This window comes from Lepisma saccharinum, chromosome 25 (genome assembly GCF_977018435.1).
Source record: "Lepisma saccharinum chromosome 25, izLepSacc3.1, whole genome shotgun sequence".
NCBI lineage: Eukaryota > Metazoa > Arthropoda > Insecta > Zygentoma > Lepismatidae > Lepisma > Lepisma saccharinum.
The window spans coordinates 14,513,337-14,538,136 of record NC_139253.1 but is presented as its reverse complement, the minus strand read 5'-3'; positions in this window follow the sequence as shown (position 1 = coordinate 14,538,136).

The window sequence follows — 24,800 nt, the reverse complement described above, 5'->3', positions numbered from 1 at the left end:
AACTAAATCTATTAATCATTAACACTGAACTTGAGTTTCGGAATGACTTCTTCTCTGTTGACAGGGAGAGTCGAGCACAAGCGAGAGAAGAAAACAAATGAGTATGCACTTTAGTTCGCGATTTTGCCGGGGTACTTCTCATTTTGGTTGTGCTGTTAACGCTGAACATAGAACTCTCAAGATATTATCACACGAAGGGTCGTAACCAGGATTTTTTGTCTGGGGGGAGGGTTCAAGTACCAGGATAAACGTACCAATAATAATAATAATAATAAAATATTAACATTATTATTATTATTATTATTATTATTAGTGGTGGTAGTAGTAGTATCAAATACATTATTATCCTCTTAAATTACGCAAGAAGGGGGTAGAAGTTGGTGCTAAGCATTTGTATTGGAACAAACGATTTGAATTATTTTTTCAACACTTTCAATTTCACATTAATAACAGAAAACAAGCACACACACTATTTTTAAAGGGCAGATAATGCTTGATGAATGTATTCCGAATATAGTAGTGGTATTGATACTACTATAAACTCGAGAAAGTACGAACCCCTCTCCAGCAGCTTTGGCCATACTTAAAATTTAGTCAAAATGCCCATATGAGTTTTTGTTCAAGTGTGGAGCTCTTATAATTCAAGATTTTTGTAAAAAATGCCCTCGGGAATTTTTCAGAAAGTACGAGCTCTTCAGATTGATTTGTGCATACTTACAAAAGTTGCATCAGCCAGATTTTTGTCAAAAATTGATATATTTTTGGCTACACCAGAAATTAAGCTTATAGTATGTTTTTCTGTCAAAATCCCAGGAATCTTGAATTGATATCTATTGGGTTCTGAGACCGAGTGGAGTGTGGTGCATTGCCTTGTAATCAAAAGGTTCGGGTTTGAGTCCTCATAAAATCTGATGGCAAAATGTTAATATTGTTGTTTTGTAAACAAAGGGGCATTGGGTTCGAGTCCTGATAGATGTGGCATTCCATATGTAAGATTTTGAGCTAGTTGATAGCTCCCAGATCTTAAACCTAGTAAAAAAATGTTGTACAACAGAGCAAAATTATTCTCTATTAAGAATCACCAGAGTTTTGTTATCTGGGTAACAACAATACGGCCGAAACTGCATAATCAATACAATAGAATGGAGGTTGAGTAAACATTGCATGTTCTTTCCAATCTTTTGATCAGTCCCATGTTTCAGCCAACAATAAATTATGCATGGCCGGGAGTTGTATGTCAAGAGATATAATCTATACTGCGTCTTTTCAGAGAGTTATTTATTATTAAAGAGTAATTGCCTTCTTTCTGTATGCCTGAGTGATTATATCTATTGATATTACCTCTATTGTGCCTTTTCCGAGGGAAATTACATGTCATTTGTCATGGAACTCAAAGAGAAACTCTTATCTACACTATGCCCCCTTTCAGGGACCATTCATCATATTGAGGAAATTTCCTCATGGATATTGTCATGCAAACTGAATAGCAGGTTTGATCTTGTTGCACACAAGTCTGTAACTTACAGAATAATTATTACAATATTTCTGTATTTCAGCTTTTGGCAAATGTATTGTATTTTGGGTAAGTATCTGCTACGAACAGACGTGGTATAAAATGGGTAGGTAACTGACGGTAAAGTATTGTTTTATATTCAAAGAGTTTCTGTGTTTGAATCGTGTCTCTAGTTCGAGTTGCTGTTTTAAGTCTATTTTATGCACAGTAAGGCTAATCGGGACTGGCCCTACAGTTTTAAAGTGGGATCCGAACCACTTATGCCTCCACCGGGTATCGAACCCGGGACCCCTTGATTACAAGGCAATGACGCTACCACTGCGCCATGGGGGAAACCCTGAATCGTGCTTCTAGAATTGCTCTGTGACTCTTTCATTTCTTACATCATAAACATATGATTTTTCACCTATGAGAATAACACTACAAATGGTGTCATCGGGTAATGCCTCGTGGAATTCGCAGATAATTTTAATGTTTGTCCTGTCATTAACCACAACTTGTTTTCTTTTTGAAGTGTTAATTACAAACATGGGTCTCCGTGCTTTGAATTCATCTGGTGCATAATACAGGTCAGTACTGCCAGTAGTGACGCGCTTGAAAGCCGAAAAAGCTTCATATAACTTGAGAAAATCATCCTTGGAAATGTCTAAATTGTAATTTTCTCTAGGAAAAACCTCATTTCTGCCATTTTTAAGATATATGTTCTTGATATTGCAGTTATCAAATCTACTTGAATTTTTTTCCTGATTGTTGTGTCTTCCAGTCTGAAACAGTACCACTACAAAATCAGGCATGTCAAATTGAATACTGGAGAATGAATTTGTCGCATCAAATTCATAATAGGTACCAGTGGCAGGCTTCTGTACGCATTGATATGTATAAAATTGCAGAGGAATCTGTGGATTTTTTAGGATATCTGCTTTGTATTTAAGAGCGTAACTGGCTTCATATTCAACAACAGGGATTCTTAACTCCATAGTCTGAATAATGCACTTGCCCTCATCAGGTAAGGTATTAGGCAGAGCTTCTCCTGTAGAGTTTATTGCACTGTACCTCATCAATGCATTATTATCATTTGCAGCTCTTCTAAATGTAATTCTTAACCCGCCCTTCCACATAATTTCTTTGTAATCCGAGAAGAATCCCGGCAACAGGCGCATGGGGAACAGCACTGTGTGGTTTTTAGATAATATCTTATCACCAGCCTCAAATCCACCGATTTTGTAGTAAGAAGCTTCGGTTTTGGATAATTTTAGTGTGGCCAAAGCTGTGGAGGTAATACCCGGATAATCCACTCTGTTTATAACAACACCATGTTTTCTGATCTCAATTTCAGAGAACAGATGCGGCACAAAATTGTCCACCAATCTTATGTTTGAATTTGCCGGGTAATCTGTTCCATCGAGCTTAACAACATCAAATTTGATGTATAGATCTGCTCTGTGGGGGTGTATAAAGCCGTCCCCTACATCAAGATCAACCTCTATTTCCGTGTTGGGTTGATTTAAATTTGCAAATGTCCTCCTGTTTGGGGGGAATGATTGTAGCTCATAACTCTCAATATTTTCCATTGTATGTATTTTTATTTAAATGTTAATCTCTATGATAGCAGTTGTTGTGGCTCCAGCAAAATCAACTAATTCTTCTTTTTCATTAGTGACCATCAATTCAATATAATCTATTCTATTATGGCACACAGGAAAATATAATGTTGGTGATGGATTGTAGATGATGGGCTCCATGAATTCGGAATTAGGTTTGAATGTTGCAATGATGCCAGTTTGTTTGTGAGTGCCTATGCCATTTGATTTGGTGATCATACCCTCGGCCACATTACAGTGAATATTCAGAGTCTCTATGGCCAAGAATTTGGGTATATTCATAGCAGTGTGTTTGATGGCTGCTTCGAGTTTTGTGTTGTTCTCAAAGCCTAACAGCTCTCCTATAGTACCCAGATCCACTGTTTCTGTGGCAGATACAATTTCTACTCTGTGAGTGACAGAATTTTGACTTAACACTACACCTCTGGGTAATTGAGCATTTAGAGTTGACAGATTATATTGCCCTGGAGTGATGACAATTTTTTGATCCCCTACTGCAATTTTGTTGTTGTGGTGTGTAATATTAGGGATCAAGTACATGCCATAAAATGCTCTGAGAGCTATTGTTTTGGGATACACTATGTCATCATGTAATTTGAGTTTCAATATTGAATTTTGGCTGGTGAGATGGAATACCCCCATGATGTTTCAGATAGAACAGGGCTTTTTGAAAATTTTCAATTGATGGTTTATTTATTTGAGACATATATCTAAGAACTGATAAACACAAATGTCCACAATTAACATCTTTGAAATTTTGAACACGGGCATTATTGTAATAAAGATTAGCTGAATTTAGATATTTTACTAAATTTTCAGGTGGAACACCTCCAAATGAATCAAACACAAATGCCTCATCTTTTAAATATTTAAGATAGCAAATCCAGTGAGTGCCCTGATTTTTGTACTCATCCAAATTAACAATGCCACACTCTTTGTTGAGTGGTTGTTCTGGTAAAGAATCAGACATGTACACACCCCTAAAATTTTTGATGCCCAGCGGCTTGATTAAAGCTTCAATATCTTGGTTTGTAAGCGGCTCTTGTTTTTTTTAAACTTATTCATGGCTCTCTTAACACCTTTGCCTTTTTTCTCCATGGCCAGGTTATGGCGCCTCTGCTCATCTAATTCTGCCCTATTTTTCTTGGCATCTATTACTGTTTTTGCTATGGCGGCTGATCCCCCAGCCAAGCTCCCCACAGCCCCGAGAGCAGCTAAGATGGCAGGGATGGTAAATATGAAACCCCCTACATGTGATTTTTTTCTAGATTGCTGTAATTTTTTTAATTGGGGGGTACTAAGCAACAATTTCATACCATGTCCCTTTGCAAGACAAGAGCTTTTTTTCTTCCGCTGCTTTTTGGTCAAGAGACTGTCAATAGTTTTAAGAGATTTGAGACCTGCATAAGGTATTTGATACATAACACCCTTGGCCTTCATTGTAGGTTTATTATATACATATTCACAAACCCCACCCCAGTTTTTGTTTGGTGCTCATAGCTATGGTGGTTCCCAATGCTGATATTCTCTCACTCAAAGAAGCATCTTTGCTTACAAATCTACCAAATGCAGCCTCTTCTAATTTCTTGTCTGCCACATGTCTCTTGTCAAGATCAGTATGTGTGTTGTATGCTATGTCATGGTCTCTACAAGCAGCATCTAGGGGATTTACACCAGGATCCCCTCTGTTTAATCTATGATCCAATTTTGTGCCTGGACCACAATACTGATAGCCTGGAATATGTAGTTCAAATGGCAGCTTGTTTATAATGTTATTAACCAGTCCCCGACCCTCAGAAATATTCCAAAATTTAGGTGGTAGAGTATTAATAATTTTTATGAGATATCCAATCCCCTTAGGGTCATTCACTATAAAATTAGACAATTTGGTGCTTATCATGTCCATAATTCCAACCTTTTCATTGTAAAAATTGTGGTTCCCAGCATTTTCCTCCCCAGCTATCACCAGCAACCTATCTACAAGTTTCCTGACATCATCAACCCATACAAATTCTTTAGGCAGGGTGTTGTATTGTTTGATTCCACTGCCAGTCTTAATTTGTGACCATATGGGCTTGATTAAATTGTTGTATTTTGCCCCACTGCTCGACTTGACTCTTTTTTGTGTGGGATCATTGTTCTGGTATAGAGCATCTGATTTTATTAATATTTCTTTGTAATATTCATAATCTTGATCTGTATAGCTGCCAGGCCTTTTCCTAGTCATCAGTTCCCACAATCCAGGTGTTCCGGGGTACTTAACAAAAGCACCTTTTTCTCCGAGACGAGATTCTGAATAAACAATCAGATCATCTCCCATAAATGTTACTCTGAAATTGCCAATTCTATGTATGATGCTACCATCAAGCTCTGTGTCAGCATATAAGCCAAAGACCTCATCTTTGTTGTCTTTAGGTGTGGTTAAATATTTTTGAGCAAGAAGACCCAATTCAATAGGATCCTGAGTAGCTTCAATTCTTCTAGGAGCAACAGGACTAGGTGTATGAATACTGGAAAGTGGGGTGAATGGATAATCTAATATGTTCCTTGCAGCTACAGGTACAAGCTCCGTGATCAAATCTTGATTTTGCTCTGTAACAGTTTTGATATTCTTACCTAAATTATTAATAGCATCAATTACAGGCTGTTCTGTTTGTTTGTGTTTTTCATAAATTCCTCGGTTCTCTGATTTCCATCCCTTAAATCTTTTTACAAGATAATCTCTTAACTTAAGATCATCAATGACTGGTCGTTTCATGGTTATTTATATACGTCTCAACGTCTAGAAAATCGTTGATTTTATTTCTGTATTTGCCACTACTGGGTGTTCTTGTCATATCAATTGTGACAAACCCATAACTGTCCTGGTTCCAGCACCTGCTGCAAAACTTGGAAAAATCATTGTAGCTCAAGTCCCCACCTACATATTCATCATGTATGTGTTTGAGGTTGGTATGATCTTGATGAAACACACATATAAAATTGCTGTTGTCTCGGATCAGCTGCTTCGGTATTTTAGAAAAAGTCTGTGCCAGGTAGAAGCAATCAATGTTTTTGTGCCGTCCCTGTGTAAAGAAATTCCTAATCTTGTTTTGATTATCCAGTATAACGTCATCAAACACAACAACAGAATTATCGAGACATTCGTGAAGTGGCTTAACATCTGGTTCAAAAGTGGCAATATCCAATCCATCATATAGCTTCATCAGCTGCTGATATTTTAATTGTTCCAAGCTCTTAGAGAAAACATACAAGTGCTTGTTTTTCCAGTCTAACCAGTTGGGGGCCAATAAAAAATTATCAACCATGAGTGTAGTTTTACCACAAGCAGATGGCCCAACAATAAGACACCTAATATTATCAGGCAGCAAGTTGCCATTTCTCTTATTTTGTTGTTCAGGTTCTGGCAGCCTTTTTATAACATCCCAGGTGCTCATATTATTATTTTGTCTGCATCGATCCAGCTGTTTTCCGGATGACCCAGCCATTTGACAAATAACTTGTTGCCTTTTCTGCGGATGATTTTTTCTATGAGATATGTGTCAGGCTGTTTAGTTTTGCTGAGCTCTTGTTCATAGAATCTGCCTTTGAGAATTTCTCCTCGGTGATCTTTTATTATATATGTGTTAAGGGTCCCGGGTTTAACTTGAACCACTGTAAATAATTCGGTGCTCCAGTTTCTGGTAAAGCCTCTTTTGAATAAGTGCTTATATTTGCTGATTCTTACTTGATCCCCCACCCTGTATTTGGCCTTTCTTGTTGTTGGCTGGTATCTAGGATAATAAACAGTCCTGATCAATTTTTGCTCATCAGATGAAGTTACTTCGGAGGGTTTCATGTTGATTGTGGAATGGACCGAGTTGTTATATTTATGTAGAAGTTCTGGAAGAATATTAAGCCATTTATAATTACCTTGAAGTGTGAATTGTTTATACATAAGATTTTTTAAGGTTCTGTTGAATCTCTCTACAATTGAGGCTTTGAGATCACTGTAACTCGAATAATGTTTTATTGCCTGGCTTTTAATAAATTGTTGGAACACTGAATTATAAAATTCTTTGCCATTATCTGTTTGCAAATAGCGCGGTGATCTTCCACTCTGATTGATGATTGTCCTGAAGGCTTCTGTAACACATTTTCCAGTCTTGGATTTGAGTGGCACAGCCCAGGCAAATTTTGAAAATGTATCTATTACAGTGAGTAGATACTTGTAGCCCTTGTTGATTTTGTCTAAGTTTTTCAACTGCCCACTTGCCAACTCAATCAAGTCGCTCTGCCATAAATCATCTATGCCTTTTGTGACTACTGGGAGTCTCTTATAATTATGTCTGGCTTGTCTGTGTAATTCATCAACTATAATTTGTCTAGACATAATATGTAAACAAGAATATTGCAACTATAGGGTGTTCAGCAGCTGAGACTGCAGGATTTTCTAAATATAATTTGTCTCCTATTTGTATTTTAAATTCCAGAGAGCCATCATCTTCAGTATAGGCTGTTTCTAATGTATTGGGATCTGTAAAATCCTCCAATTCTACACTGGTGATTTTTGGTTTGTTGTCAGCATTTGTTATTGATAAGGTGGGGTAGTGGTGTGCCTGTGGTTGATGCCAATATTTGATCTTGATTGGCCTCAATGTGCCCCCAACAAAAAACTGGTAATAAAATTGTGCAGGGGACAGCATATATATTTTGCCCCCTGGTGTAAATGGAGAATCATATTCTTTGTTGGGGATGCTGTACAATTCAAGAATTACTGTATGTTTTGGATTCTCGATTATGCCTGTTATTTCTTTTTCTGCTGTGAGCAATCTGCTTGTTACAGATTCAAGGTGCTCATTGATGGTCCTAACAACATCATCGTGGCCTGGCTTAATTTTTATGTCCACAATAAGTTTCTTGTATTGTTGCACAATCTCTTGAAGCTGGGTGGCAAAAACAGACAGAGCATTTGCTTGATTGGATTCCATGGTCCCTAGCTGTTGCTTGATATTAGCTACAATTTGTTGCAAATTTTCAACAACTGCCAGTTTTGAATTTTGAGCAGTAAGATCATGGACCTGTCTTCTGATATCCTCAAACAGGGCATGCAGTTCATTAATATGTTGATTGGTTGGTAGAGTGGCCACTGTCTGAGTGAGTTGTTTGATCTCTGTCTGGATATTCTTGATATCTTCTGATTTCAATATCCTATTCACTGCCCTCTTTATATTTTTAAGTTCCTGTGATGTAGGAAGATTTGATACTGTATTTTGCAAATATTCAAGTGCCAATTTCATATTATTTAATTCAGATGCATCAGCCACATTTTGCATAGCATTTTGGAGCAGGGCTATATCTGCCTGAGTGGGTGTTGATTGTTGTAAAATTTCAAGTTTTGTTTGGATATCATCGATCAAATGATGAAAATGAGATAGCTCAGATTCAGTGTTGAGGTTTTCAAGCTTTGTGATTTGTTGCTGGACACTGACAAGTGTGTCTACAATACCAGGCAGGCGAGTTTCTTGTACATTTGCCAAATCACTTTGCACTGCTGCTATGGTACCTTCAAGATGGGTTATGGTACTTTGAATTTTTCCAAAATCTTCATATGTTTCAAGTTGCAGCTTAATATTTGCTACACTCCGAGTTATTGCATTCAAAGCATCAGAAGATGGCAAATTGTTCATAAAATTTTCAAGTGTCTCAATTTTTTCTTTAACCTCGGCTATGGCATTGTGCAGAGGATCCAGATTAGGTATCTGGAGTGACTGAATTTGTTCTTTTAGAGTGGAAATCACTAGATCAAAATCTTCCTGTGATTTTATGCTTTTGACAATTGTTTGGAGTTGTGCCTGGACATTATTTATTTGCTCTTCCAATTGTTGTTTCAATTGCTCAGAATTGGTGGCCTGGGTCTTAAATTTGGCTTGAAGAGCTGCTACAGCCTCTTCTAAACTTTGAAAATTATCCAATGTGGCCAGATCAGTATATTTTTGAAGCAGCACTTTGAGTTCAGAATCAATTTTAAGAAGAGGGTCCATGCATTGTGATTGTAAATTTGTAATTTCTAATTGAAGACTGGCATTGAGTGTGGTTTGTAAAGCTTGTAAATCACTTCTTAATTTCTTGACTCTGACATCAAGCATCAGAATCTCATCACTGTGATCTTCATGTCTTGTATGGCCAAATATATCATTAGGCATTTTCTTTTAATGGTTATTTATTATAGAGTATCTGATTCTTAATTCTATAAAAAAAGGTATGAGCTTGTCATAAGATCCCGGGACCTCAATATATAAGCAGTCACCAGCAGAAACAGTATATACAGTGCCAGAAACCATGTTTGAGTGCTTAATTCTATAAATATTTCTCCCTACTGAAATTTTAACATCACCCTCAGGGGTTGTAATAAATTGCAATTGCCCACCTACAGGTAATTGGTAATGATTTAAATTATTGTTAAATATGTACAATGTTTTACCTGTTTCTTCATCATTATCTGTAAATATGCTGTTCAGATGAATAATTAACAAGCCACTCAGTTTAGACAGCATATCAGGAGAGGGTTGTGGTGTGGGCAGGTCCATAATAGCTTGTTTTTTGAACCCAAATAAGTTCATAGGCATGTTTATTTATTTCAAATCATGCTCTGTAATTGGGCATTGTTTGCCACTTTTCAAATCACAATGCCCCCAAGGTAGAGTATGTATGTTACATGACAAAATGCATCTCTTGTCATCATGTGGGTCCAGGGCCACTTTTGTTACAATATTTGAAGTCAGCAAGTGATTCTCACTCTGAATTCTATTTTCTGATGTTCTGATTGAACTCTGTGATTTGATGCAATTTTTATAATCTTCAAATACAAGCTCTTTTTCAACAGTTACTCTGCCAATACCCTTGGCCTTTTTGGCATCAACACCACTACATGTTTTAAAACTGTACATCTTGGCACTTAACCCAGCAAATTCTACAATAACATCACCAAGTGTCTCATATTTTAACTTGCCAGGCACCTTTTTGTTGTGGGGTTGAACTAATGTATGTTCACTGGTGTCAAAGTATTGAAACAATTCAGGCTGTGACATATCTTGATAAACATCTTCTGTTTGAATATCAAGAATAAAACTATCCGTGTCCATGTACAATAATTTTACACGATCACCATAAAAAGGTTTCAGCACATCATAATACAATATTAACATATGTAATTTGGACAATTCCAATATCACAGCCCCTACATAAATAGGTTTATCAAATTTGATCTTTGTTTTCATCATGTTGAAAAGTGCCATGTGCTCATCATAAATTCTTCTGTAATTGAAGTTGGGCTTTGCAACCAATTTTTTGCTCCGGCTGGGGTCAGTAATTATTTTAACATCGGTATGTTTTCTGACATTTTCAATTGTTTTGCCATATACAGAATTAACCATCAATTTAAACAAGCCCTTATCAAATTGGCTCTTTGCAGATGTTCGAAGCTCTGTGTTTGTGTCAATATATGGTTTCAACCATTCTGAGTGCCTGAACCTCAAAACTTTTCTAACTTTGGTCACTTGAACACCATGTTTCATCAGGAACTGGAGGTTTTTGTAATATGTAACATAACCCTGTTTCGGCTCCAGAGTCATCATGAGCTTCTTCTGTTTAGAGCCAGGTGAGCACTTAACCTCAGGAATTAGGGGCAGATCAGAAAATTTGTTGTGCAAATCATCAGGAATTGTCAGATCAACCTCTAAGAAGAGGCCATATTCACTGTCATCAAAATCCTTAAGATCCTCAATATTGAAATCTTTAACCCATTCAAGACCTGCATATGGCAGTTTATCCATCATGGCGTAACCATAGAGGCTGTTTGCATCTACATACGTTATATAATTTGATGGCCGTGCTGGATCATAATCAGGAATATATTTGTTATTTGCTCTGGCATATCTCTGGGAACATTGCACCATCCCTCCTCTTATGCATTCCTCCATAAACAGATACTTATCTTGATCGTGGATCAGATCCAATGGCTTTTTGGTATTGAAAAACATTGCAGACCATGCTAGGCCCGGAGCACTGAAAAAATACACTGGGTCCAGTCCATAATTTTGCATGGAAGATTTTCTGAATGCCTGCAATATATCAGCTAAGAGAGTAACATCAAGTTTTAAATAAGCCATGTGATAATCACGAAATGTCTTGCATTTTAAATTGTTCCACATCAACTGAGCATGGTGATAATCTTCATCAGTGATTCCAGATCCTCTGATTTTGCTGTAAAATGCTTCTTGTGGTGGCAGGGAACACTCATCAAATTTAGAAAAATCTGTGACATAGTCATATGGATATACACCCTTCCGCCTAATTAATTTCAGGTCCAGATTTGGAAACAATGCACGTGTGATTTTCAAGTCATCATCAGATAATTGAGAGGCCAGTGTAGCCAGGCCAGCAGGTAAAAATCTGTAAGAATCAAGAAATCTTATGTGAATAGGAACACCATCAACTTTAATTATCTTGCTAATAGATATATATTTTTCATCATTTTCAGCTAAAATATTTAAATTCTGCTTGTCAAACCCCTCGTATCTGATCAGATGATGGAAATCATAATTGGATGCTCCATGGCAAAATATGGGGATAAATCTTGGTCTCTTGATCTTAATATTACAGCTATTACACAGGGCCATTAAGAATTTACCATCTGTATGAGAATGGTGATGAACCTTAATATTTGTATCTGAAAATTCAGAATCACATACCGGGCATTTTTCTGCATTGTTGAAATCTTCAATCTGTTCCTCTGTTAAAGGCAACATGGGTTTTGATTTTAATAAGTTGTTAGATGCTATGTCACGGCACACATTTTCTATTCTATGTGCAAATATTTTGATGGCATTTGGTCCCATGTATGAGTATGGCTCACTAGCTACACCATCCTGTACAACCACATAACAAAAACTGGAAGGTTCATGTAGCTGGTACGGTGTAATTGATGATTCTTCTGGATCTGGGCTACAGAATGCAAGAGATTTGAGATTCGATTCGAAATCACAGACAATATATGCTGGGTGTTCCAACAAGGCTTCAAACTTTTTGAATTTGCAATTTTCACTTGGATTAGGCATCACCATATGAACAGGTTTATGGTTCCCACAGTATTTCAGATGCTCAATTAACTTGTTTTTAGCAATTTCTGCATTTTTTTCACGAACCCCTTTCACCATTTTCTGACCATCAAATACAGTTAAGCATCTTCTGCACAACTTAAATATTGTATGAGTTTTGTCTAGTTGTGTTCTCACTAAAGCTTGAAGACTGTGTATCAGAGTATAATGATATGTGCTATCTCCTTCAATTAAGAGCAGATCAATTGGAATAGCAGATTCATCATCAATTGTACTAATTCTGAGAGGTGCTATCGGGCAATTGCCAGTGGAACAAATAAATACATTAATAGATAATTGTTTGCCATTGATATGCCTGGCCTTTTTTTCAAATTTATCAATATTCTGAACTGACATTGGATATTCCAAACCCTCCATTGCATCGTCAAAATCATGTTCATGCTGTTTGTAATAACTTATTCTCTGAGGATTCCTTGAAACTGGATACAAAGCAGCTAATATACACCACAGAAAACATTTCTGGTCGGTATTTTCTATATTAACCACGGCTCTTTTGTTTTTGATATTAGCAGGCAATGGCACATAAGTGGATCCTTGTAATGGAGTGAATTCAGAAATATTAACATATAACTTGTGTGATGAACCGCATAGGCTCCATCCGGACTCTTTTGCCGCAAATTCAGAGTGTTTGATATTTAATTGATCTATCAGCCTGCTTATTATTTTGTCTGAATTTGTATTTGAATATACAGGTACAGTTTCTGTTATGTGGGGCTGTGTAAATTTTGTGCCATTTGGCTTCTTATATTGTACAAACAATTTGAGGGAGAGCTTATAAGAGCCATTTTGTGCATTTAGAATTGCCTGCAGATCAGAATTTATACTGTTCAAGAAATTCTCAATGCCACATCTTGGCTCTGATACAAAACGGTGATCTCTTAATTGGCCGTTAAAACTGCTACGGATGGGTTCATGGCGTAGCTGTTTTGCTGCTCTGGCATTAACAGGTGCTTCGTGCCTTCTTTTCAGACCAGATGTTGATGACTGTGCAGAGCAAGTATCTTTATGTTTATATGTGAAATATTCCATGTTATATTTTCTATTGCATTTGGGGCAAATTTTTGTGGGAGTTTTGTATTTGTCTGGATTACAAATTTTTTGATGCTTGGCCCAATTAGAGCTGGATATATTTTTATTGCACTGATTACAATATTTTTGATTCGGCATTTTTGCTGTTGTTTATTATATACAATTTCCTGGGCTTCAATTCAAAACTTTATACTGAATAAAAAATATCAGTTGGGTTCAGCACTGTGATTTGTATGTGTATATGTATATATGTGTGTATACACTTAATATTTTTGGTTTTGGTATTTATATAAAATTTCCTGGGATTCAAATCTAATCTCTATGGATTAATATTATTAATATTAATCTTATGACAGGTTGTAAAGCCAATAGCCCACAAGTGGAAAATCATTCACACTGACCCGGCGCAAATGCCTGCACGAACATGCATATCTTGAATAGCAATAACCTTGTTATGTATAACAGGCTGGGACAAATATAAGCTTGACTCTAAATATGAATGGATTACAACAAATATCAGATTTTATAATATTCAATATGAATTTAAACCTGTAAGTATGAGAAGCACTGTATCAACACATCTGTTCCCCTCAGTCACTCTCTCATAACTGGCTGATGCAATAATCGGGAATTTCTGTAAATACTGGCGCTGAGGAAAAAAATCAATACTACCGTCTCGGGAATTGCGCACATTGCCACAGAGGGGAAACATGCAAACACGGAGCAATTCTAGAGGTAGGCTCTGCATATTGTTTTGTTTTAATATTAGATAAGCAAATTGAATAGTATCCAATTAAACTTAAACCTGAAGTAAATATGTATAGGTAGGTATGGATACAAGTTTATAGACAAACTGATGCAATTTTGTAAATCTGCTTGATATTTTCCGAATTATAAAATTCTTGGGTTATGCAGGTGCTACACTTAAACAAATAGACATGTTGAGCAAGTTGTAAGTGTAGCAAATCTGCTAGAGAGAGGTTCGTACTTTCTGAAAAATTCCCGAGGGCATTTTTTACAAAAATCTTGAATTATAAGAGCTCCACACTTGAACAAAAACTCATATGGGCATTTTGACCGAATTTTAAGTATGGCCAAAGCTGCTGGAGAGGGGTTCGTACTTTCTCGAGTTTATAGTAGTATTTTTTACATTAACATGTATATCTTTCATGCACATTTCACACATATGCAACATGAAGCGACGTGAAAATTAAATTGTGTACGTATTCAAAGTTTCTTTAATACCTACTATGTACGTACAACATTTATGATTTAAATACACTACACAATCAATCAATCAATAAAATCGAAATAAACCAACAACAAAAATTACATAGATTGTCTCTCAAATGTGCAAGCTCTCTTTCCTCAAAACAATTATTCATGCATTTAAGACAAAATCAATTAACACAAGTCTTATTTCTGTCTCTGGTAATTTCCAATGCATTACTGAAAACAAACATACAATGCGAGCGAAGCAAGCAAGAAAATTTTTAGATCCAATTTTTTTGCAGACTGAAATCAATATTGATTTAATAGGCGCAAATAATTTCACGGGGCGTCAATGCATTCTCTCTTTTACACCTTTTGGGCCTCCCCGATGGCGTAGTGGGAACGTCGTCGCCTTGTGGTCAAGGGGTCCCGAGTTCGATACCCGGTGCAAGCACATGGCACAGTGGTTCGGATCCCACTTTAAACTGGAGGTCCAGTCCCGATTAGTCTTTCTGTGCAGAAAGTGGACTTGAAACCATAATTCAATTTTACAACTTTTTTTTTCATTTAGATCGTTCTGCGCCCAAGGCCGACTCCCGCCGCCCCTAGCTACGGTCATGAACTTGATAAGACTAAGAAAAGCAGGCATTGCGAGCGAAGCGAGCAAGAACATTTTACGAGAAGTATTTTTATTTGCGTAGGTACCCTTGGCAGTCAATGTTAGCCCCCCTTGCCCCTCCTAGAACTCATATCCGTCCAAGGTTGGAGGGGACAATGCCCCCCTGCTGCCCCCCTGTGATTGCGCCACTGATCACACGTTGGGAATAGCTGTTGGTTACTTATTTCTTCAAGGGTAAAATCTTCTTTAGACTTTTCTACCAGTTCATAGCAACACTGAGTGTAAATCGGGACTGTAAAACCAGGAATTGCTATTGTGGCGGACTTCCTTTGCCACTCAGCAGATTCTGCATGTATTGTGGCTTTGCATGCATAAAAAATATGCATCACTGGTTTCCCCAAGCACCTTTGTCTGAATCCACCTCACAGCGCCATCTCAAGGTCGCGAGGCGAATTATGATTAATTTTCGGTTTTGCGGACGAGCCTAAAGATGACCGCTAACCACAGAACAAGATCATATCACGTTCTCTGAAGAGTACGGGATGAGTTCCCATCCAAGGCTTAATTCCTAGGAAATATTCGTAAATCATATATCTTCCACGAACCTTATTTGCAACCACCATATAATATGAACGGACGGCAAGCATACTGTGGTTACATTCACCGAACAGAAGCTCTATTCGCTTAGAAACAGGGCGTTCTCTTATTGGTGCTTCTGTTGTGCTAAATAACCAATTGGTGTCCAAGTCGTCTTTTGGGTAAGATTCGTCTAGTAAAAGAACTGGAATTCTTTGCAAATGAAGGCAATTCCTTGAACTACCCACAAGCCAATGTGAAGGTAGATTGTAAAATAATAATACAGTAAAAACTGCATATCCCGGAACCTCTATAAGTCGCTCGCAAGAAAACAATGCAATACTGTAAGTGAAACACGCCTCTGTTGCCACTCGCTTATCGGTAACATTGTTGATATGGAAGAATGCGCTACAATACTCATAGCTATTACGATTCCGTTTCTTTCTTTCATCTCTTACCCTCTTTCTCCACCTTTCTATGTCTATTTCTCCTCTGTTCTTTCGTCATCTTTCTATTTTTCTTGTTATCTCTCTTTGTTTCTTTCTTTTTTCTTCACTTTTATCTCAATCTTTCTTCACCTCTCTTATTCCATCTTTCAATCTTTCTCTTTCCCTCTATGCTCATCGCGTTATGACGGCATGGGCATGGATGTTGTGAGGGTGAATTTTACTTCGCTTGTTGTGCCACTTTTGGCTAATTTGCGAAGATGGGGATGAGTGATGATATGATGAAATTGATGAATGTATCGCATTTTTATTCATGTACGTACGTGCATTAGTACTCTACATTATAAGTAATGCGAAATGTAAATCTGTCTTTCCATTATTTCCTGTAGCGCTCTATACTGTACTTAAAGTCAACCCTGTATAAGAAGGAAAACTGTTAAGACGGAAAGGTTTGCTCGGAATAGGCAGGTTTTACTGTAATATTAATAATTACTAGTTCTACTACTACTACTACTGCTGCTGCCGCCGCTACTACTACTACTACATTATTATTATTATTATTATTATTATTATTATTATTATTATTATTCGGATAATCATCACTACACAGTGGCACTCGATGAACGTTTTCTAAAGAAGAAGGTGGGGCTGGAATTTAAAGTTTGTTTTGTAATAAAGTGGGATCGCTTATATTAATAAATCACCTACCTCCGTGGTGGAGTGTGTAGCACAGTGCGCTACGACACCAGGGGTTGGTTTCCGGCCTCGGCACGACCTTTTCTTCGTGAGTGTCCCTTCATCAATAACGTCACTCATCCTCTCGTCGCGATTAGCCAAAGGTTGCAGGAAAACAACGCTGAATATCAAAAATCAAAACCAATAGGCGCATTGAAAATTGTGTGACATCATGTGAATATGTTGTAAAATATAAATATTTTATGAGACGTAGAGGAGAGGGAAGTAAAGATAAGCTGCCCCTGAACGTTGGAACATGCCGAGAACATATTCCCGCTCATTGATTGATTGATTTGGTTTAATTTACTTCGCTTTTCTGCCACAATTGGCTAATCACGGAGCTGAGAATGAGTAGTCATATGATGAAGGGACGCTCACAGAGGACATCAATGCCGGGATTCGAACCCGGAACCCCTGGCAGAGTAGAGCGTTGTGCCGGCTCCCACACATTCACAAGTACACTCATTTGTGATGTTACCAGTACGTCACCTGGGAGACTCAAGCCCCCGGATTCGAGTCCCGTTGGGACGGACCCTGTGGCGGAGTGGTTAGCAGACCGCGCCACAACGCCAGAGGTTCCGGGTTCGAGTCCCGGGTAAGGCATGGGTATTTGTGTTTGTCCAGATGATAAGAAACTGAGAAACTGTAACAATTGAAAAGTGTAAAAGTGCGAAAAAGTGTGAATGGTGGGGGGTACCTCCGTGTAGGGGGTATTTCCTTTTAAAAAAGTGGTTAACACATCGCGCTGCGACGCCAAGGGTCCCGGGTTCGAATCCCGCTCGGGCTTGGTTGTTTGTGTGTCACGGTATCTAGTGACATATGAAACGCAGTTCGATATAAATTATTTTTGTTTATTGATTCATTTTATGTTCAAATATAAAAGTGTGAGGTTTTATTTTATTTTGTGGATAAATTTGTATCCGAGCCAGACGTCGGGAGTTGGGAGACGGGTTTTTCTTGAGTGACAGCCGACCTGTCATTGCTTAGAACGTGGCATATTTGCACCAACGCAGAGAAAAGGAAGGATTATTTATGTCGGGACCGGGCTAGAAGTCACATCGGGTGGGCGAACCCCTTTTTTCACGGATGACCAGGAAAATAAGCTGGAGCCCAAGCCTGCAAGGATCGAGGACGCGCTGGTGACCGCGTTTCAAGACAATGGACAGAGGTCATTTCCATCTCCTCGGAAACCGAAGCCAAGCTACCTTAGCGTGCTTCCCAACGGACAAATTCGAAAGTGACATAAAATCACGAGTACTACGATTCCAGACACAGTTTTTACCCGGATTTATAGAGAGAGCATCTCCGCGCTACACTCTCCCGTGATTATTGTTTTGTGTCCGTGGACTTCGTTTTCTTACGTACCGTGAGCGAATTGCAGATAGAGAGTTACCAGTGTACGCCTTAATTTGGTGAAGTATTACGCGGTGATTTGTTTTTGCCAAGCGTGGACTATATAATAATGGGCGGCTAAAGGAGATAGAGAAAGGAGTCCGTCGACTTCCCTGACGCCGCAACGATGCACCGCCGTCATCCGGTGAAGCCAGCCAGCCACTGCCCAAAGCCCGAAGGACGACTCCAGATCGACGTCCAATCGAAGCCCGTTACCAGAGAGAGATGATTCCAGATCGACGTCCAATTGATGCCCGACACAAGTGAGATTCCGGACCGGCGCGTGACCACGTACACCCGACGCTAGTGACAAGAGGAACGCCCGAAGTACTGAGGAGGTGCAAGTACACCATATCGTCGCAATCATCCTTCGTCGCGATCGACCTCGGAGAACAATTTCGCCACAAAGGAACCGTGTGCAAGTCCCGCGTCCAGGAGAGATGAATGACCACGCAATGTAGCAGAGTCCGGTAGAGTATTCTTCAGATGTCTATGTCCATGTAAACGTGCATTGTTAGTATCAACACCGTACTGTTAACGCCGAAGTCTTACTTATTTGCAAAGTGACTCAGGAACCCCGAACCTAACTACCGTGTCTGATAATTTTTTGGTATTGTTATAAAAAAGGGTCATTTCATGTTCAGATGTTCTAATTTAATTGTCTGCATTCAGGGTTAGAAGCTCCATTTCATTACTTTAATATTTAGTGTAAATTGTCAAAGTGTGCTCCATTTTTTGTGTAACCGAGCGCCCCGTCGCGCCATTTAATTTGTCAATAGTTGACTGATGAATCCTTTTAATTGTGGAAAGCGTATTTTATATTGCAAGGTCGTGCGCGTGAAGTAGTATTATTTGTTGCATAGTGGTTTTTGATGTAATTTTTGCTCGCGCCGACGATTGATTTGTGTATTCCGGCAGCTGGAGCCGATTAAGTTTTGCATCACTATGCAATGGTGTTGTCGTTCTCATTGGACGAGAGAGGCTTATGTGTATTACCCCCGTCCGAGAAACTTGTTAAATGTCGTGCTTACGACTGGATGCATACGTTCATTCGAACGAAAGATTTAACCACGCCGACCCAATTGTCTTAGATAACCGCTTTCCGAGGGCTGGCACATAAATTAATTTAAAAGAGCACAGGAGCTGGCAGACAAATATCCTAAATTCACATAAAGGTTTAAGGACTAAAAAGGAATGATATGTTAATGAGACCCATGATTTGTATCTATACTTCACATGTAAAAATACCTGAGATGTGTGAAAGAGAGAGAGAGTGAATGAGTGAGAGATTGAGGAGGCTATGTAAACAGTTGTTGATTGCAATATTTTTTGTTGTTACAATATATATTCACTTTTTACCGTTCGTCAGTGTTGTTATTTGACGTTTTTCAGGTATCGGATATTACGCTATTAGTGTGTTATGATTGTTCGAATCTACATATCTAAGGTAAACAAAGCAGTGTAATGTTTCAAGGTATTTATCTCCGCCTCGCATTAGCACGACAATAAACGACCGTCTCAGTACCGAACTTGAAAACCTGGACCGTAAGAGTCACGACCGGTTTCCTGTACACATAATGACGTTTGGCCCCGTGCCGGGGTATGACTGACACGTCATTTCGGGGACCGTGAGTGCACTCGTTACATGTGAATGTCCATTCATCAATTTCATGATTTCATCACTCATCTCCATCTTCGCAAATTAGCCAAGAGGCAATTGTAAATTGTAAAATAAACTAAATCAATCAATCAATCAATCGAGTCCCGTTGGACTCATTAGTTCAGCTGAGCATAAAGAGTTGATTCAAACTTTTGTTAAACTTCTTTCCTAACCACATCACCACAAGGATGAAAGTTCGATTCGTGGTGGAGCCACGTTGGTTCCGATCCAGACCCAATTTACCTATCTGAGCATAAATTTGTACAAAAAAAGGTACTTTTCTACCGTTGCTGCACTAAAATTAGTAACCGAACAATCTTTATTGAAGTTATGTACATTGAGAAACGTTTGAAATTTCACGTCATGTTTCAACAAACAAACATCTAACTAACGTAACTAGAAGACACAAGAACGGAATATAAAACTTATGGAACTCTCATTCAATCATAATTTCATTAAAGAGATTAAGTAATTCTCGTAATCAAAATAGAATAATCCAAACATCCTTTTCGTGAGTTGAATCTCGCTTGCATTATATCCTCATGATATTTTGAACATATTCCGCAAAGACGAAAGATAAAAAAGGCATTTACATTACAGTCAGTGGTGGAAATTTAAAGCAATTTCCAATGTTCATTAAACATTTCTTTTGCCTTCTACCATTAGCACATAATTAACACAATTGATTGACTTGTTAATATAACCACTTTTCATAATTGTTCAAATTTGAACAATTAGAAAGCATTACCAATAATGATTAATCACTCAATGAGGCAAAATACTGCGTTCGCATTTCATTGTTTTTACTTCAGTATCGCTTTTCCAAATCGTTCTTCATTTTTTATTTGGTTTTACCGGTTTTAATCAAATTAATCAACTACCATTCTATTAGCCGTATTTATGAAGAGGTGTTGGGTTAGAATCCTTTCAGGATAGAATAAGGGAAAGAAGGTGAAAATCCTTTTTTGTTGAAGGGCCACTTTATGTATAGATAGACCAATTTGGACTAGGCCTACAGTTTAATGTCAAATCACTATGGAGCGAGTGAAAATATTTTGGCTTAACATCGTACATGTGTGAAATTAACCAATTCGTGGTGATTAAACCATTAACACTCCTTAAAAGACTGTAAATACACTGTAAAATGTGTAGTACGTGTGGTACGGTGTCAATAGTGAGTTCTATAACACCTGATTAGCAGTTGTGTTACAGCAATTTTAGTGACTGATTTATTTATTTATTTATTTTACTTCGTTTTTCTGCCATAATTGAATAATCCCGAACCGACTTAGTTGCTATCCACTTTTGGCAAAACAGTAACATATGTTATAGAATCTTCCTCTTTTTTTAATTTTCGTCATTCAGCGTCGTTTCTCTTCCACGTTTTGGCTAATCGCGACGATGAGGATGGCGAGATTGATTAACCTACCTCACAAAGAATCCTGTACACTGTAAAAGGTGTCGCGTAACCTCAAGCATGCTATTACAATTAAATGACGTAAATTATGCCATATATTTAATAGTCACCGTAAAACGACATTTAATCGGCTACTTGGTGTTGTTCGGTAACCAATGGTTCCCTTGAACCGCACGTCTTTCACACCGAGCTTTGGTAATAATTGGAACGTTCCTTTTCACAAAACACGACATTGTGACATGCACAAGGAAACACGAACATGTGACTGCACAAGTCTACACAAGAGGCCATTCCAGATATAGAAAATTCTTTCTTGCACATTAATAAATAAAAACCATTCCAAGTTTTAAGGAATTTACTATTTGCATTTCTTTTCAGCATGCTGTATAATTGACTGTACAATGCATAAATCTTGCGCTAAACCTAACATTTCATAATACAATACATATCATGGTTTCACAACACTTTAGCATACAACTTTACTTCATGCAGGAAACAAAATAAATAGAAACATTGTGATTATCATTCAGCAAGATCGACTTCTTCAACAAATTTTATTTGACTTACGCCTTTACATTTGGCTGTTTACGCCCAGCATACATTTTGAATCCTTATTCTAATGGAATGAAGAGAGTTTAGTTACCAGATGTAGATATTAAGGTAAATCAACATTCACTGACGTCATCACAATTAGGCCAAAGATTACAAACAAAATAACAATTCTGCACGTAGTTACAAAACTACAAATAAATTAACATTATATGCTCGTCCAGCGGAAAGATGACATGCCATAGTGTGAAATTTCCATTGTGGAAACATCATTTTGTGTGTCTGGCACACTAGTTGTGAAAATCTTTCACTCTCGAATTAGAGTTTGTAGACGACTTAGGTGGGCACGACATTTGCCAGGAATGGGAGAGGAAAGAAGAGTTTACAGGATTGTTGTTTGGAAACCTGATGGTAAGAGACCTGTAGGAAGACCAGGACGAAGATGGAGGGATAACGTCGAGATGGACCTAAAGGAAATCGGTAGGGATGGAAAGGATTTGATTGATCTTGCCCAGGATAGGGACAGATGACAGATTTTTGTTGCTGCAGCCATAAACCTTCGGGTTTAAGAAGGCTAAAGAGTGAGTTAGTTAAATACTCTGATTGTAGTAACTCCTACGTTTTGGTGGTGACAATGGAGAGTGTATTCCGAGCACTTGTCTTTTTTTTTGCACAAATTTCTCGTTGGCCCTGCCCAGTCCAGAAAATCTTGTCTCTAGCTGTTCCAGCTCCTTAGATATCGACAAGGCTGCGGTAATGGACAACCAAGATTCCATATACTAACGCTAACATTTATACAACTGCACAACTGCAGTAAACAACTGCTATAAATACAGAAGTTATGAACACAATTCAAACGTTGGCAGAATGAGTCACGGTTGGTACATTAATACATTTCACTTTTCAGCGAAGATCTATTACGTGCCGTCTTCAGCGCAATATCCGAGGCCTGTTATACGTCCCACATTTTTCACAGTAAGCATAAAGCCTTGGGGGAATGATAAATTGTCTCTTTGCACGTTATCTGTTGCTAGGCTACAATTTAAGTACACGTTTTCGCGAATCTCATCTTGTTTCTTGTCAAAGAATGACGCCAATGAATATATGAAATTATTAAATGTAGGTATCGGATGTTAGAAACTTTTCCTTCGATGTTCGGGCTTGGGGTATTTCGTAAAATGTATGGTGCATTTCGGTTCAAATCGTAAAGTTCCTGGTATATTTTGGTACAAATCTATAACCTTTCTGTACAATTCGTAAAATGAATAGCATATTTTGGTTCAAATCGTAAAATGCCTGGTGTGTTTGGGTACAAATCGTAAAAAAGCATGAGACATTTCAGTACAATTCGTAAAACGAGTGATATATTTCGGTTCAAATTGTAAAATGTTTTGCATTTCGGAACAATTCGTAAACTTAATTGTAGCTATATTTCCATATTTCGTTATATGTATGTACATCGTAAAATGTATGGTACATTTCGGTACAATTCCTAAAATGCATGGTTGTTATATTCCGGTACAATTCGAAGAACGATGGTACATTTTGGTACTATTCGTAAAATGAATGGTATATTTCGGTACAAATCGTAAAATGTAACTTACATTTCGGTACAATTAGTACGTACAAGGTATGGTACATTTCCATTATAAATCGTAAGTTGTGTGGCACATTTTCGTATGAACCGTAAAATTCAGGGTATATTTCGGTAGACTATATAGATCGTTAAAGGTATATTACATTTTTAAAAAGTTCGTAAAATATGCGGCACATTTCGACGGTGCATTTTGGTACAGTGGGATCCATGAGTATTATCGTGCAAATTGTCCATCACCATGTTCGTGCACTTCATTTGACCCAATAAGAGCTTCAAGAATTAAAAGAAAACTCAAAACAAGCTGTTGACAACTTCTGTACCAGCATACATAAAAATCCATCGCTTAAAAACACACAGGATGTAAGAAAAAATAATGAAAATAGTCATGGACAATTTTCACGGTAATACTCATGGATGCCACTGTACATTTCATGAAATGTATGCCACATTTCGGTTGAAAACATTGTACAGTTAATAGGAAATTATCTGTATTACGGAATCATTAAAACACACCGTATAATTCCTGATACACGATGCAAGGTTGTTGTTAGGAAGGGGTTAAATTGTAGGAATATCAGTGTGCTTTTCAATAAGTCCATAACAGTGGGAATTGACTGCTGACTGTACCATCTCTACGCACAGCAAGAAATGGCATTTGTCAATAGCACGCCTATGGATGGAGTCTACGACATCTTGTTTTACTACCAAGTGCTATATTCACTTCCGTTTTCTTTTAGGAAGGCTGAACTCCAAAAAAAAAAGGGGTGGGTGGGTAGAATACCTGTGGGCACCGGTAAAAGGATGTTTGTAAACACAAATTGGTCATTCATCGAAGCCAGCGGATTATATGCTCTACTGGTCCTCAGCTTCCTGTGTCTGCCGGCAGAGGCGCTCGCAGGCCGCAAGTACGCACAAGTACGCACATTCCTCTTTGGATATGCGTACGAGGTCTTCAGGAAATTCCAATTAACGCGTGCCCTCTGCTCTGTCAATATTTACCTTTGGTAGATGCAGGAGTCTCTGGGAGAAGTAGACCACATGCTAACGCAAATCGAGGAAACCTCACGATTTCCGTGCTGCATGCTCCGACTTGCTCTCCAAGCAAATCTGGACCTAGCTCGGATGCTGCGCTATTACCAGAGGCCCGGGAGATGCTCCGCAATCTTTTCCCCACGTCTCTTCTCACGTGTCCTCCCTTCCCGCCATTCCACGGCGCGTTCCCCCTGAAAAGCTAGATGGCAGCACCGTCGCTAACGACCAACAGAGTAATTAACTATCTAACGGCGATTGCTCCTA